Raw genomic sequence first — 14,011 nt, forward strand, 5'->3', positions numbered from 1 at the left:
AAAATGCAATTACAAGAGCAGGGAACAAAAGCAGTGAAAAGGAGTGAAAGAATTAACAAAGGAGAGACTAAGATGGAGTGCATTAGGTGGAATGCTACCAAAGTGCTACCAAAAGGTCAAATATCCTGGCACAACGGTTCACAGAAAGCAATGTCTGAACAGTAGCAGATGGAAATTACAGTGAAGCACAGTGCACCACAACTGACCACTTGTGTCATATTACCACTCCCAGAACACTATAGACAGCTGAGACATGCAGTGGATATAAAAAGTTTGCACACCCCTGTTAAAATGCCAGGTTTTTGTGAAATAAAAAAATGAGACCACAATAAATCATTTCAAAACTTTTCCCACCTTTAATGTAACCTATAACCTGTACAATTCAATTGAAAAAAAAAACTAATTTGTTAGGGGAAAAAAATATAAAAAATAAAAAAAACGTACAATAAGCTGGTTGCATAAGTGTGCACACCCTTAAATTAATACTTTGTTGAAGCACCTTTTGCTTTAATTACAGCATTCTTCTTGGATAGGAGTCTGTCAGCATGGCACATCTTGTTTTGGCAATATTTACCCACTCTTCCTTGCAAAAGTACTGCAAATCTGTCAGATTGCAAGGGCATCTCTTGTGCACAGCCCTCTTCAGGTCACACTGCAGATTTTCTATTGGATTTAGGTCTGGGCTCTGGCTGGGCCATTCCAAAACTTTAATTTTCTTGTGGTGAAGCCATTCTTTTGTTGATTTGGATGTATGCTTGGGGTCATTGTCATGTTGAAAGGTGAAATTCCTCTTCATCTTCAGCTTTCTAGCAGGCAGCTGAAGGTTTTGCGCCAAAAGTGAATGGTAATTGGAACTGTTCATAATTCCTCCACCTTGACTAAAACCCCAGTTCCAGTTGAATAAAAGCAATCCCAAAGCATGATACTGTCATCACCATGCTTCACCATGGGGATGGTGTTCTTTTGGTGATGAGAAGTGTTGTTTTTCCTCCATACATATGTACCTTTTGGAATTGTGGCCACAAAGTTAAACCTTGGTCTCATCAGACCATAACACATTTATCCATGTGCTTTTGGAAGACTTGATGCATTGTTTTACAAATTTTAGCTGGGCCTGGATGTTTTTCTGTGTAAGAAAAAGCTTCCGTCTTGCAACCCTACCCCATAGCCCAGACATATGGAGAATACGGGAGATTGTTGTCACATGTAGTACACAACCAGTACTTGCCAGAAATTTCTGCAGCTCCTTCAGCATTGCTGTAGGTCTCTTGGCAGCCTCCCTGACCAGTTTTTGTCTTGTCTTTTCATCAGTTTTGGAGGGACATCCAGTTCATTGCAACATCACTGTTGTCCCATATTTTCTCCACTTTTTGATGACTGTCTTCACTGTGTTCCATGGTATATCCAATGCTGTTTAAATTTGTTTGCACCCTTCTCCTGACTGATAATTTTCATCAATGAGATCCCTTTGATGATTTGTAAGTTCTCTGAGTAAATGTCAGGAAAATCCTACTAGGACAACTGAACTTTATTTGGGGTTAATCAGAGTCTCTTTAATTGATGACAGGTGTGTACCTAAGAAGACTAAATGCTGTAATTAAATCAAAAGATGCTTCAGCAAAGTATTAGTTTAAGGGTGTGCACATTTATGCAACCAGCTTATTGTACGTTTTTTATTTTTTATATTTTCCACTAACAGATTTGTTTGTTTTTCAATTGAATTGTACAGGTTATAGGTCCCATTAAAGGTGGAAAAGTTTTGAAATGATTTATCGTGGTGTTATTTTTTATATATCACAAAAACCTGGCATTTTAACAGTGGTGTGTAAACTTTTTATATCCACTGTATGCATCACACATGATACTATCCGTTTGTACCAACAGGATGATATCTGTGTGCAAAGGCTTCATAGCCTGCAGCAAGATAGTCAGCACCTTACCAGGAGTTCAAAAATGGCAACAAATTTCATGAAGGAGAGTAACAACATCGAAAGTATGACAGCAAAAACAGGGAACATCCACCTCATGAGGACAAAAGGATAGATTTATGGGTATCTGCAAATTCAAAGGAATAGAAAATGCTGCACACAGAAGGTTATGTGTATGTATTGGAAAAGGTAGCGAAATCAAGGAATTATTGCACATGCAAATATAAATGTAAACAAAGCTGTCATGGAAGGGCCAGAACTACAACAATAACAACAATGATGGCAGAGGAAAGGAGTTTAATATGGTACACGTGTCCTCAGCACCACCCAAGTACTGTTGAGGTGAAAATGTATGGAAAAGCTGAAAGACTGCTTATGATGGTAACAGGAAGCAGAGAGCCACTATGCCAAGTTCTGAAGGATATCTGCAATAGCATACCAAGTAAAAGAGCACTAGTCTACAGGATCCATTGACAGAGAAGGGATGCACTTTTGGTCTACCAAAACAGAGGTGACACATTGTGTGACATTGATGCAGAACTGTGGCTACTCAAAAAGAGTTTCTTCACTAAGAGATGTACCTGTGATGAAGAGTCTAGTGTGGAAGTGCTACTACTAACCACTGTGGACAACATGTCCTGTCTCAGCCAAGCAATACAGTAGATGGCTGATGGCACATTTATGACAAAGAGCCATGTCATGTGTCAACTATATACCATACACATTACACTGAAAATAAAGAGCTGTTCCAGGTTTTTCTGGTTAGAATACATATTGATGAGTCAAAAAACACTGCACTTCTATAGCATGGAGTCAATCCAGTGGTCAGGGATCTGGGTATGCATGTAGACAGTAGCCTTACTTTCGACCACTATGTGGCCACAATGGTGATGAAAACTTTTTTATGTTTTGCAACTTATAAGTAAGGGCATGGCGTCTAGGTCTAAACATGTCATTATCCCACTGTACTCTGTGCTTATCAGACCAATCACAGAGTACAATGTTCTGTTTGGTATATATCTGTCTAGGTATATGCAGCAACTAGAGTGACCTCAGAGATCTCTTACAGAAAGAATACAAGGTATAACAAACCTGCTTTATGCAGTGTGCCTTATAGCCCTTTCCTTCTACTCAGTCTCCTATAGTTTGCTGAGGGTGAGCTGTGCCTGCCATAAATGGCATCGGCAAACTCTACCTTCATGAATCTCCTGCATATTTATAAATCAAACAGTACCAGAAATACAAGGTCTAGGGACCTGTAACTTAACAAATCATGTTGGAGAGACAGATATGTGTCCTAGAGACTGCCCCTCCTGTGAAACAGGCTTCCCATCCATGTGAAGCTAAGTTCATCTATTACCCAGTTTAAGGGAAACCTAGACCAGTGGATGGGGAACAGAAAATGTATACTGGGCCTGGTGCCCATGTCCTGTTTTGATGCAGAGAACATCATTATTCTTTTGAGAAAACTTGGCGAAGCTTAGAAAGGCCTCCTGCACCGTTAGCCTAGTAACAATCTATGAATCTATGATATGGACCATTTTGCTTGAGTTAATGGAGGAAAATGATTCTGGAATCATTGTCATAGCCTAAAGGTTGTTTTTTTCCTTTTCTCACAATGTGTATGATATAGGGTGCAATGACATGGCAAGGACAGCCTATACGGATCTGATGCCGACTTCTAGCTTAGTGTGAAGGGTTTAGCAGCCCTGGTATACCACTCGGCAGTGTAGATATCTGGTGCTTTTACAGATCTGAGGGACATATCCCCCACATCAGCAGCCTCGCTACATATATACTTTGAGGACACCTTTGTACTGGCATGAAAGCAGAGGTATGGCATGTAGTCATCTAGAGTGAAATGGCATATCCCTAGTAATTCCCCTCCCAGAGTTCAGGTATATTGCTGATCTTTATGCCAGGGGGCTGCCATGCAGCCAGAATTTTGTGGAAGTGTGGCACTGACACCTGTGGTGCTTGTTGGGAAAGTGGTAGTCAAAGTTATGTTCTGTTGTTAAGGTCTTGCATGGAAAACAAAACTGTGTTGGTGTTCATGCCTGAGCTCTGGCAGGATTAAAAGACGTTCACAAAGGCAATGCAGCTGTGTACATGTGGAATGGCTAATAACTATTGTGGAACACAGGATTGACTACACATGTGCAGAATTCCTCAAGAATTTATCATACACCCTAAAGCTATAATGTAGCAAATGTCCTGTGATAGGCACTCACGGTTGTATCAGTGCAAGATATGCCAACATTTTTTTGTTTGTTTGTTTTCTGTGTACATGCATTGCTTTAAGCAATAAAGGATGTATTCCACAAAGAATTCACCATGTGGGCCATCAGGTAAGTCCATTTCTACGTTTACATTATACCGTGCCTCTATCTGCTATCATCTGCTAGTCACAGTGCCACACATATACACACTACCAATCACATGAGTCTGAGTAATGTGCAGTTCTTCACATGGTTTCACCTGTCGCAAGTCCATCCCTCTCTCTCTCTCTCTCTCTATATATATATATATATATATATATATATATATATATATATATATATATATATATATATATATATATATATATATATATATATATATAGAGAGGAGGATACATAGACAGGGAGAGATGCAGAGTGTGGGGAGAGATTCATGTCCTGCACCATATGGGGGTCATTGCATGTGAGAGGTATAAGCAATATCCAAGAGCTGTGCTGCCTTTGCTTCTTGTGCAGCCACAGTGGTTGTTCTTCGTGGACTATGGGATCATCCCGTGACCCCTTTGATACTGTTGGACTGCATTGCCCGGTATCACTGCTGACATTCTCTCCTGTCTTTCTTACCTCAGGACGCTGACCTCATAGTATTTAACTACTTGCTTCTTCCAGTGAAGGTTTCTTCTGTGCTTTTGATTCCTCTTTCACTGTTCACTGAAGTAGTAATCATCTAATTATCATGAATCTGCAGCCACCGCTCAGTGATAAGCCTGTCAATGAAACAGAGAGAATGTGTTCAATGGGAACAACAATATTAGTTATATGAAGAGTAACAATAAATGAACAAATAGCCAAAGAAATATGTATTTTTCTTAGTGAGTATGAGGTATTTTCTTTTGCTGTCACACCATTGGTAAAGTAAAACTGAAAAGATTCATGGTCAGACATTTTTTTATGCAAATAATCCTTATGTATTCTTTTCTTCTAAGAGGAATAGGAGTATCAATTATATGGTGGTCAATGCTTATTATAAAAGTTATGTACCACCTATGACAGATATTTCATTACCACAGGGCAACCACCCTGCAAAATATTTACAGGTATATTGCTGACAAAGTTGGGCTTATTAATGGCATCATATTGAAATACAGAGAATTCTATTTTGTGGTGATAGTCCTGATTATCTTTAGCTGTAATAAAGCATATGTGGACTGCATCAGTAAGACAGCTTTTAATTGTTTTACTATTTAATCACTTTTCTGTTTGAATGGTTTATTGAGACTGCTAGAGTATTTAAGCTTGTCTGATTCCTTTGAAGGCATGGATGATGAAGTACCATGTGTGTACGTATGTGTGTGTGTGTGTGTGTGTGTGTGTGTGTGTGTGTGTGTGTGTGTGTGTGTGTGTGTGTGTGTATATATATATATATATATAGATTGATGATAGATATGCACAAATTGAAGTGATTTTCTAGCACCCAGGGATGTAGAGTCTTGAATTTTTACAATAAATCACACTATCCACCTCCATCTCACAACAGACCTAGGATTTATTCACCTTTCAGCACTGTCAATGTTATGAGACCCTGAATCCAGCAAGTACTTAAATCAATTGACAGTCCATTGTTGCAAGGCTGTAGTCATTGGCTTTAAAAGTGTATTCATTTACAATTATATTTCCAACTACACTTCAAGACATCATAAATCAAATAATAAAGAAAATGTTGCAGTCATATGTAAAACATATAGTCAGTTACAAATAAAGACAATCAAAATAAATATGACTGAGTATTATATACAATAAGACATTGGGCTTCAGCTAAATGAATTGGGAAAATTCAGCCAGATCACATGGTCTCACATGTACCTTGTGGAATTCAGTCACTCTGTGCTTGATTTACTAGAGAAACTGATAACCAAAAACTACTTTTTATTTTGATTTTTAGTTACAGAGTAGTGGCACAGCTGTACATAGGTCCTACTTCTTTTCTCATATATGTGGATATTTTCATGGGATATTTTGGAAAAAATGCATATCTACAACCAGGACTGTAATTGGTCCAATGGTTTGATTGAAATGTGATGTCATTACTTTACAAAATTTGGAAGAGAACATTAAACAGATTACTAGTTGCCTGTGAATCATATTAACAAAAAAGAAAATAAAGTATTCCACAGTCAAGCAAAACATGTGTACAAAAGAAAAAACATATAGGACCAACCACAGCTGACAAATTGTAAAAACTTTAATAATTAGGTTAACGCTTTCATGCCTTAAGCAGAACTTCTTCAGACCAATAAAACAAAAACTGTTAACATCCATTTAAATATTCCCACCAAAATAATTAATTAAAATCACATGATACTGAATAAACCAATAAAAACACGCCAAATGATGTCATAAGTAGTAAAAGTTAATTCATACCACAACCACTCAGTACATATGAACACATTCAGGTAATTAAATTGTGAGCTTTAAGGAAGGGTCGTAAAGGGACCTTACCATTAAGGCCGGAATGTTTATCAACTTGTAACCTAATGATCCAACAGATCTCATGCTTTTCTGTTAAATTTCTAAAATCCCCAAGATGCATCCCTTCTTGTAAACATTCTAAAACCTTTGATAGTTTTGTATATAGATGCAATGATAGAAATGCTTTCAGATGATGCCATTTGTGTTGTTTTTAATAGGAATGAATTAGATACTTTGATTGAGTGTATTCGACTTTGAATGATTGTTTTTTAAGTAGACTGTAAGGAACACGTCAACAATGAATATAAATCACACCAACACACTGGTAAAACACTTATTTAATACATTTTGTTTTAAATAAGTAGAGTTATATCATTGGATTTCTTCAATTATTTTATTGTTGAGTCACCAGTTATACCCACATGTCATGTCTTGCCCAAAATGCGCAATGACTTGATTAGACCACCAATGAGACCAATTGTGTCGGGATGAGGGTGGTTAACTGAACCCCTATTGATCTATGTTGAAAAATAATTAAGACCCTTTGTTGATTCACTTCTGACTATATTGAAGGATACAAAACAGTTTTTGGAGGATTTATACTCTTGCGTTTGTGAAGTTTTTTGTTTAGATCACTGTGTGATGGTTACATTAGATGTGAAATCACTCTTTACTATGATCCCTAATGACCGTGAGTTTGATTTAGTTAGATATTTCTTAACATATCTACGATTTGTCTAACGTGGTTGGTCCTGTATGTTTTTTTCTTTTGTACACATATAAATCATGTTTGTTCGACCACATGGGACAATATTTGTGCAAGCCAACTAAACATCACACTCGTTTGTAGATCCCTATACCACAAAAGTATCTCTCAAATTCTTTCATGAAGAATCCTAGGCTAAGCCAAAAATAATGGAGAAGTAACTATCCAAAATCAGGGAAAATATTCAAATATTACTCTAATTCACTTGACAGAATAACAGATTTTGCACCAACATGCATTATCTGAGCAATAAGAAGCATGAAACTCTAATATGTGGAATTATTGATTTGCTGTCTGACTGTGATCCTCAGTGATTTACCAGAAAATCAAACATTTTATAAGAGGCATGGCAAAAATCTAAGACAAAATCAGGGTCATTCTGCAAACTCTAGGACAGTTGAGGGAGTATGTCCTCAAAAGACTTCAAAATCCAAGGAACTACCACTAACTTTATTTACCAGGAAGAGACTATCAAACACAGAAATCCTTAAAAACAGATGAAACACCATCAAGTAAAATACTTTGTTAAAGCTGCATAAAAGTAGTATTAAAAAAAGAAATAAAACAGAAATTCTGATAGTGATTTAAATTAACATGATTTATGTAATAAAAAGCATGGCATGTAAGTGTTTTACCTTTTCATGGACAGCAAAACACATAAAAAAACTAAAATATGACTTCTTAATAAAAGTAAAGCATAAACACTATAAACAGAAAGTAAAGCAGTGTAGGAAGGTGCAAGATGTGAATAACATGGAAAAGGTCTGGAGAACTCATAACAAGAGAATGCAAAATAACCACTAATGAACAAAAAAATGGCACACATGGAGCTGGAGTGCAGCTGATGCAGTAAAAACAAGGATGACATCACCAGTAGATAAGGTGTTTAAAGCTGAAATTTATCAAAAACCAACATATTCAAACAGCTTTTTACATTTTAGTAGCTCTCATCCATTTAAGCAAAAGAAAGCTGTATTAAAAGGTCAATATGTAAGGGCTGCACAAATGGTATCTGAATTTGAAAGTTTCCTAGATGAATGTGATCGCCTGAATTATATGTTTCAGAAGAGGGGATACCCCAATTCATTAATAAATGGTGCGATGTTAGAAGTGGTAAATAAAAGAGAGAGGGGATATTTTAAGCCATTACTTGATCAAAAACATCACAAAGAAATAGAAGGGAATGACAGGGAGGTCATAACTAGCATAAGTATACAATCACAGACTCAAGAAATAGGTCAAAATACTCAGACATCTGAGGAGAAGAAATTCAATAGTGCATTCATCACAATTTTTAATAAAAGTAGTAATAATGTAGCTGACATCCTATTTAAAAATTGGGTGGTATTAACTAATAATAGGGACACCAGGAATATAATAGGTGAACGACCTACTATTGTATATAAAAAAGGCAGAACTATAAAAAATGTTTTAGAAAATACAAATGTGAACCAACAAAATGGCTACATGAAAAAATGTGGGACCTGCAATTATTGTTGTTACATCTATGAAGGTAGTTCATTTAACATCAACAATACCATAGTGAAGATTACCAGTAAAGGCACATGCACAACAGAGAAAGTAGTATATTGCGCAGTTTGCACAAAATGCCCATGTTTTTATATAGGCAAAACAGAGCGGAAATTAAAAAGTAGAATTTACGAACATGTAAGAGATATAAGGAACAAGAACAAATGCCTTAGCCAGACAAAACATTGAATATCCTCACCATACTTTTAAATTTGGTGTTTTGGAGACAATAAAACCAGATATAAGGGGTGGGTCATGGGCATTAATATTAGAAAAACAAGAAGTCCTATGGCAATTAAGGATGAATTCCCTGCAATGGCCAGGATTAAATGACAGTTTCTCACTTGCATGTTTTTTAAAACTAAAAGGTCTGGAAAGATGAAAATTACTGAGAAATGTTGTGTATTATATTTTAAAAATAAAATTTAAATATTTGTTTTAGCAAATCTTTTAGGGAATGTATTGTATTTTAGAGATGAGATAAAGTTTATTTATTGTTTAAGATATATTTTACTAGAAGTGTAGTAAAAAAAAGGGGGTGTGGTTTTAGGATTGATTGTATGCCTATTTAGTATTTAAATGGAATGTTTTACTGACTGCCTATTTAGTATTTAAATGAAGTGTGTTTTACTAACTGAATTACTTTGAAGAAGTTCCTGACTGAGCAGGGACGAAAGCTTGTGCATATACTTTGTGTCGAATAAATTGTTTGTACTTTGAATCTACTGGTGATATCATCCTTGTTTTAACTGCATCACCTGCTCTCCAGCTCCGTGTGTGCCATTTTTTGTTCATAACAAGAGAAAGCAGAATGTCAGCCACTCTAATCTATCATTGAAATTACACACACATACATACACTCATGTACAACACAAAAATGCATACAAGCGAGCATGCTCAAATGCACCCACAAATGCAGTGGAAAGCCTCACCTAGGCATTATTTGAACTAATGGGTAAAATTAAAGATGTAAGACATGCAAGTAAAAAACTGCATAGATGGAGCTGCATGTTGAAATAGCAATACAACACACACATAAAGGTTTATAGGTAAATACTATGCTGGCCAATTTTGTAAGCCTGTTTAAGATTAGCCAATTTCCCTTTTGAAAGTGAGAATAAAATGCTGTACCTTGTGTCTCTGAGGTAAACACTTTAACCATTATGCCATCCTCCAACCTTCACCCTCAAAGCTTCAAAGATAATAATCTAAGTAAATAGGGCAATTAGCATATCATCATTTAATTTAACAAAAGAAAATTGTTTGAGGGGAGTATTACTACTTACTAATGCATATCTCATTATCTGCACCACTGATATGCATATCTCCTCATCAAGACTTCTTCATCTACCAGTAGTCATTTATGTAGGTTGGAGAACAGCTGCCTGTAAATCTTTTAAATTGATCAACGAAAGCAGCTTGTTTGCCTCACGTGTTCAATTTTAATCATTTTCTGACTTTACAAACAAGAAACAAACTGCACGTAACAAAAACAAATCAAATAACTGAGGAAAGAAAAAGAAATATAGCAAAATATATAAAACCACCTTTGTTTCACTTCTTTTTTAAGACATGCTTATTGAATTATCACTTAAGACGTAGCCAGACATACCTTACTAGAAAAGAAAACAAAGCATATTAACATATTTTTAGGTTCATAGGTTCATAGGTAGGTACTAGGCTATTGGCCCTAGGGCCTATATAACCCTATCCATAAAGGTACCCTGGCTTTCGCCACCCAAGAAAATTATTTTCCTGTGCCTCTGTCAAGCAGAGCAACAGAAGTGATCCCCAGGGTGAATTTCCTATTTCCCATCCAATCCTCAAGATTTTTCTTGAAGAGTGCTAATGAGGAGCTCTGTTTGACATAGATAGGTAGTCTGTTCCAGAATATGGGAAGTCTCTGGGACAGAAATCTATCCCTCCAGCATCTTCTGTTTATTGTGGCGACAAGGTTTAGGTCTCTAGACCTAACCTTTCTTTAAGTGGAGCATGTCCAACAGCTCTGGGTTTGACATAGCTTTCTATGTTAGACAGAGATCGCCTCTGAGTAGGCGAGATGCGACGGAGTAAAGCTGGAGTTTTTTTAGATAGTCTGCATAGGGCATCTATTTGAGGCCAGTAATCCACTTTGTGAGGTATTTCTGCGGCCTTTCCAGTTGTTGTAGATGTCTTCTGAGGTACATACCAAAAGGGGTGTTGTACTCTATAATGGGTCTAATGAGTGATGAGTAGAGGGGAACAATAACCTCTTTTTTTCTGGATGAGAAACCTTTTGTGATGTGGTGTGCCACGTAGAAGGATTTCCTGACCACTGTGGTGATGTGATTATCAAAGGAGAGACTACTGTCCACCTGTGTCCCAAGGTCTCTTATCACACTTTCAGTGTTAAGTAGACTACCGCCTATGCAATAGTTCATGGTTACAGAGTTTTACAAAAGGGGATGACAATGCACTTTTTGGCACTGAGTGTGAGGCCATGGCTTTGACACCAGGCATCTGTCTCAGTGAGGCCCTTTTGTAGGATGTCCACATCGTTAGGAGTTTTGATCATGGTTCCTAGTTTGCAGTCATCTGCGAACTTAGTTAGCCAAGGACCTTCTGCATTAGCCTGTACTTCTGTACTTCAGAGAAGTAGATACCAAACAGGAGAGGACCTAGGACTGAACCATGTGGTACTCCACTTGTCACTGGTCTGAAGTCAGATTTGGAGTCTACTACTTTCACAGTGTGGGTTCTGTCAGTAAGCCAGTTGGCAACCCATCATGTGACTTAAGGATTTATACCTAGTTTAGTGAATTTATCTATAATTCCAGAGTGGGTGACGGTGTTGACAGCCTTGGCGAGATCTAGATAGGCTGTGTGAACCACCTTACCCTCATCTATGGCTTTGGTGACTGCTTCAAAGAAGTCTATCAGGTTTAGGAGACATGATCTGCCTTTTACAAACCCGAACTTTGTGGGGTCCAGAGTTTGGAGATTTCCAATGTCTTTGTTTATGAGTTCCATGATGATACGTTCCATGGCCTTGCAGACCAGGTTCGTCAGGCTAATGGGGGCTGTAGTTCCTGGGGTCTGTCGTGGCTACCCCTTTGTGGAGTGGGATAACCATCACAGTGCGCCATTCAATGGGCACAAAGCCTGAGGTGAGGCTATGATTGAACATGGTACTTAGGTGGGATGCCAGTTCATTCTGTAGTTCATGTAGAATGTAGCCTGGGATGTTGTCAGGTCCCACGGATGCTGTGTTCTTGGATTTGGAGAGTGAGGTTTTTACCTATGCAGCCATGATTACAGGAACTTTGCATTCTGCCTGTATAGAGATGGGCCCTTTAGGGGATGACAGGGTGGTAGAGTTAGCACTGAACCTATCTGCCAGGATGTTGGCAATATCAGTTGGTTCTGTATATTTAGTGCCATTGTGCTGTAAGCAGATCTGAGTGTTGCCATTGAGATTCTTGATATAGCTATAGAATGCTTTGTGGTTGTCTTTAGAATCAGTGGCGATTTAGTTTTCATAACTAGCTTTGGAGGATTTTATGAGGGATCTCAGCTTCTTACCGAGGCTGACCAGGGAGTTCCTCCAATCATGGGATTTTACTCTTTTTTGCAACAGTTTCTTTCTTATGTTGTAGAGTTTGTTTATGGCAGAAGACTACCAGATTGGCTTCCTTTTCTTGGAGGATAGTATCTTGGTTCTGTTAGGGATAGCACAATCCATGCACTCGTGTAAGTGCTTATAAAGTGCATTTGTGTAGGATTCAGCAGTCGTACCTCTATTGTCCATCTGCATGGTTGTCATGACGTTTGCCACTTCTGTCTTAAGAAGCGTGAAGTTGGCTTTGCAGAATTTTTTTATTTTCATATGTTATGTATTACATGTATGTTTACTTTTTTGTCACAACTCTCATTTAGTCCAGTATTACATACATTGTTCAATTACTGCCTTCCCTTAAAACTTACTCCTCCACCTCCTGAACATTATGTTGCATGTTTTCTTCCCACAAAAGCTGATTATTTCTATGTAACTTGTTCCATTTCTTTTCTAAAGATCCAATTTCCAGTTATTTTATCTTTTTTATAGTATTCAGTACTTCAAATGCAGCTGGTTTAGATTTTGATCTCAATTTTTTTGTAATTACTGTTTTGGCAGCTAATAGAATTAAACTTATGGCCTTACTATGTCATTTGGATCCTGAATCCCAACTCAAAAGAATCATTTTAGTTATAGCCATTTGTTTACCCAATATTTCTGACAGAGGACTCTGTAGGGAATGTTTAAAATCTGCCAGTTCATTAAACTTCCAAAACATATGTTCCCAGTTACCTCTTTCTTCCCCATTGCACCTTCAACAGTTGCTATCTACCTGAGGAACAATTCCCATGCAAACACTTGCAAGCAAAAATCCTAAACCTTTATAGACTTGGTTGCATACTTGAGAGTAATACATATGTTCTCCCATTATTCCCTTATAAACTGATTTTCCAGTCTCTCTTCAATGTTTTCTAACCGCCTCTGACGGATTCTTATAGTCACTGTCCAATATGTTATATGCCCTACTAATTGTTCATTTTTTAACATCAGCTTCTGTTCTAAATTCAGCTAAAAACTCTGCCAGAGTAGGTATTTCATTTAGGACCCTTTATATTTGCTAATACTCTGATAATCCCTGGTAGGGAAAGCAGTCTCTAGCCTACAGGCCAGACATCTTCTCGGCCTCATCCCACTTTATTCTCTTTTCCTCTCTAGTTGTTTGTTCTGAATAGATTGGTTCCTTTGCCACTTTTGTGAACAATACATTGGTTTCATAGATGTTCATTTATAAGTGCTGTGTTTCTTGTGAGTTTTTGCTTTTTAGTACACGTGCAGACAGTCTGCAAAAGGAAGTTGTATGCAAGTTGAGATGATTGCACTTAGTTCACTGATCTCTCAGCTGAAGGATGCCTTCATGAGTGCAGTAAATGTACTCTTCTTCAGCATTCGATCATATTTAGAGCTGTTCTAAATTATCTGAGTAATATACACTCTAATAAAAACATGGTTATGCAAACCTCGGTTTGTAATTAACTACAAAGTATTAATACATTGTTCATCTGAG

At 37.3% G+C, this 14,011-nt stretch overlaps 1 long non-coding RNA gene across 1 annotated transcript in view; it reads right to left on the reverse strand.

Moving 5' to 3' along the window:
• LOC122788513 overlaps positions 1-14,011 on the reverse strand; it is a 103,780-nt gene that overhangs the window by 35,987 nt on the left and 53,782 nt on the right. The window contains exon 2 of the long non-coding RNA XR_006362713.1: positions 4,772-4,914. This is a non-coding gene — a long non-coding RNA (uncharacterized LOC122788513). The remainder of the gene's footprint in view (positions 1-4,771; positions 4,915-14,011) is intronic.

The sequence above is a fragment of the Protopterus annectens genome, chromosome 1.part2 (genome assembly GCF_019279795.1).
Source record: "Protopterus annectens isolate FY-2018-M chromosome 1.part2, PAN1.0, whole genome shotgun sequence".
NCBI lineage: Eukaryota > Metazoa > Chordata > Ceratodontiformes > Protopteridae > Protopterus > Protopterus annectens.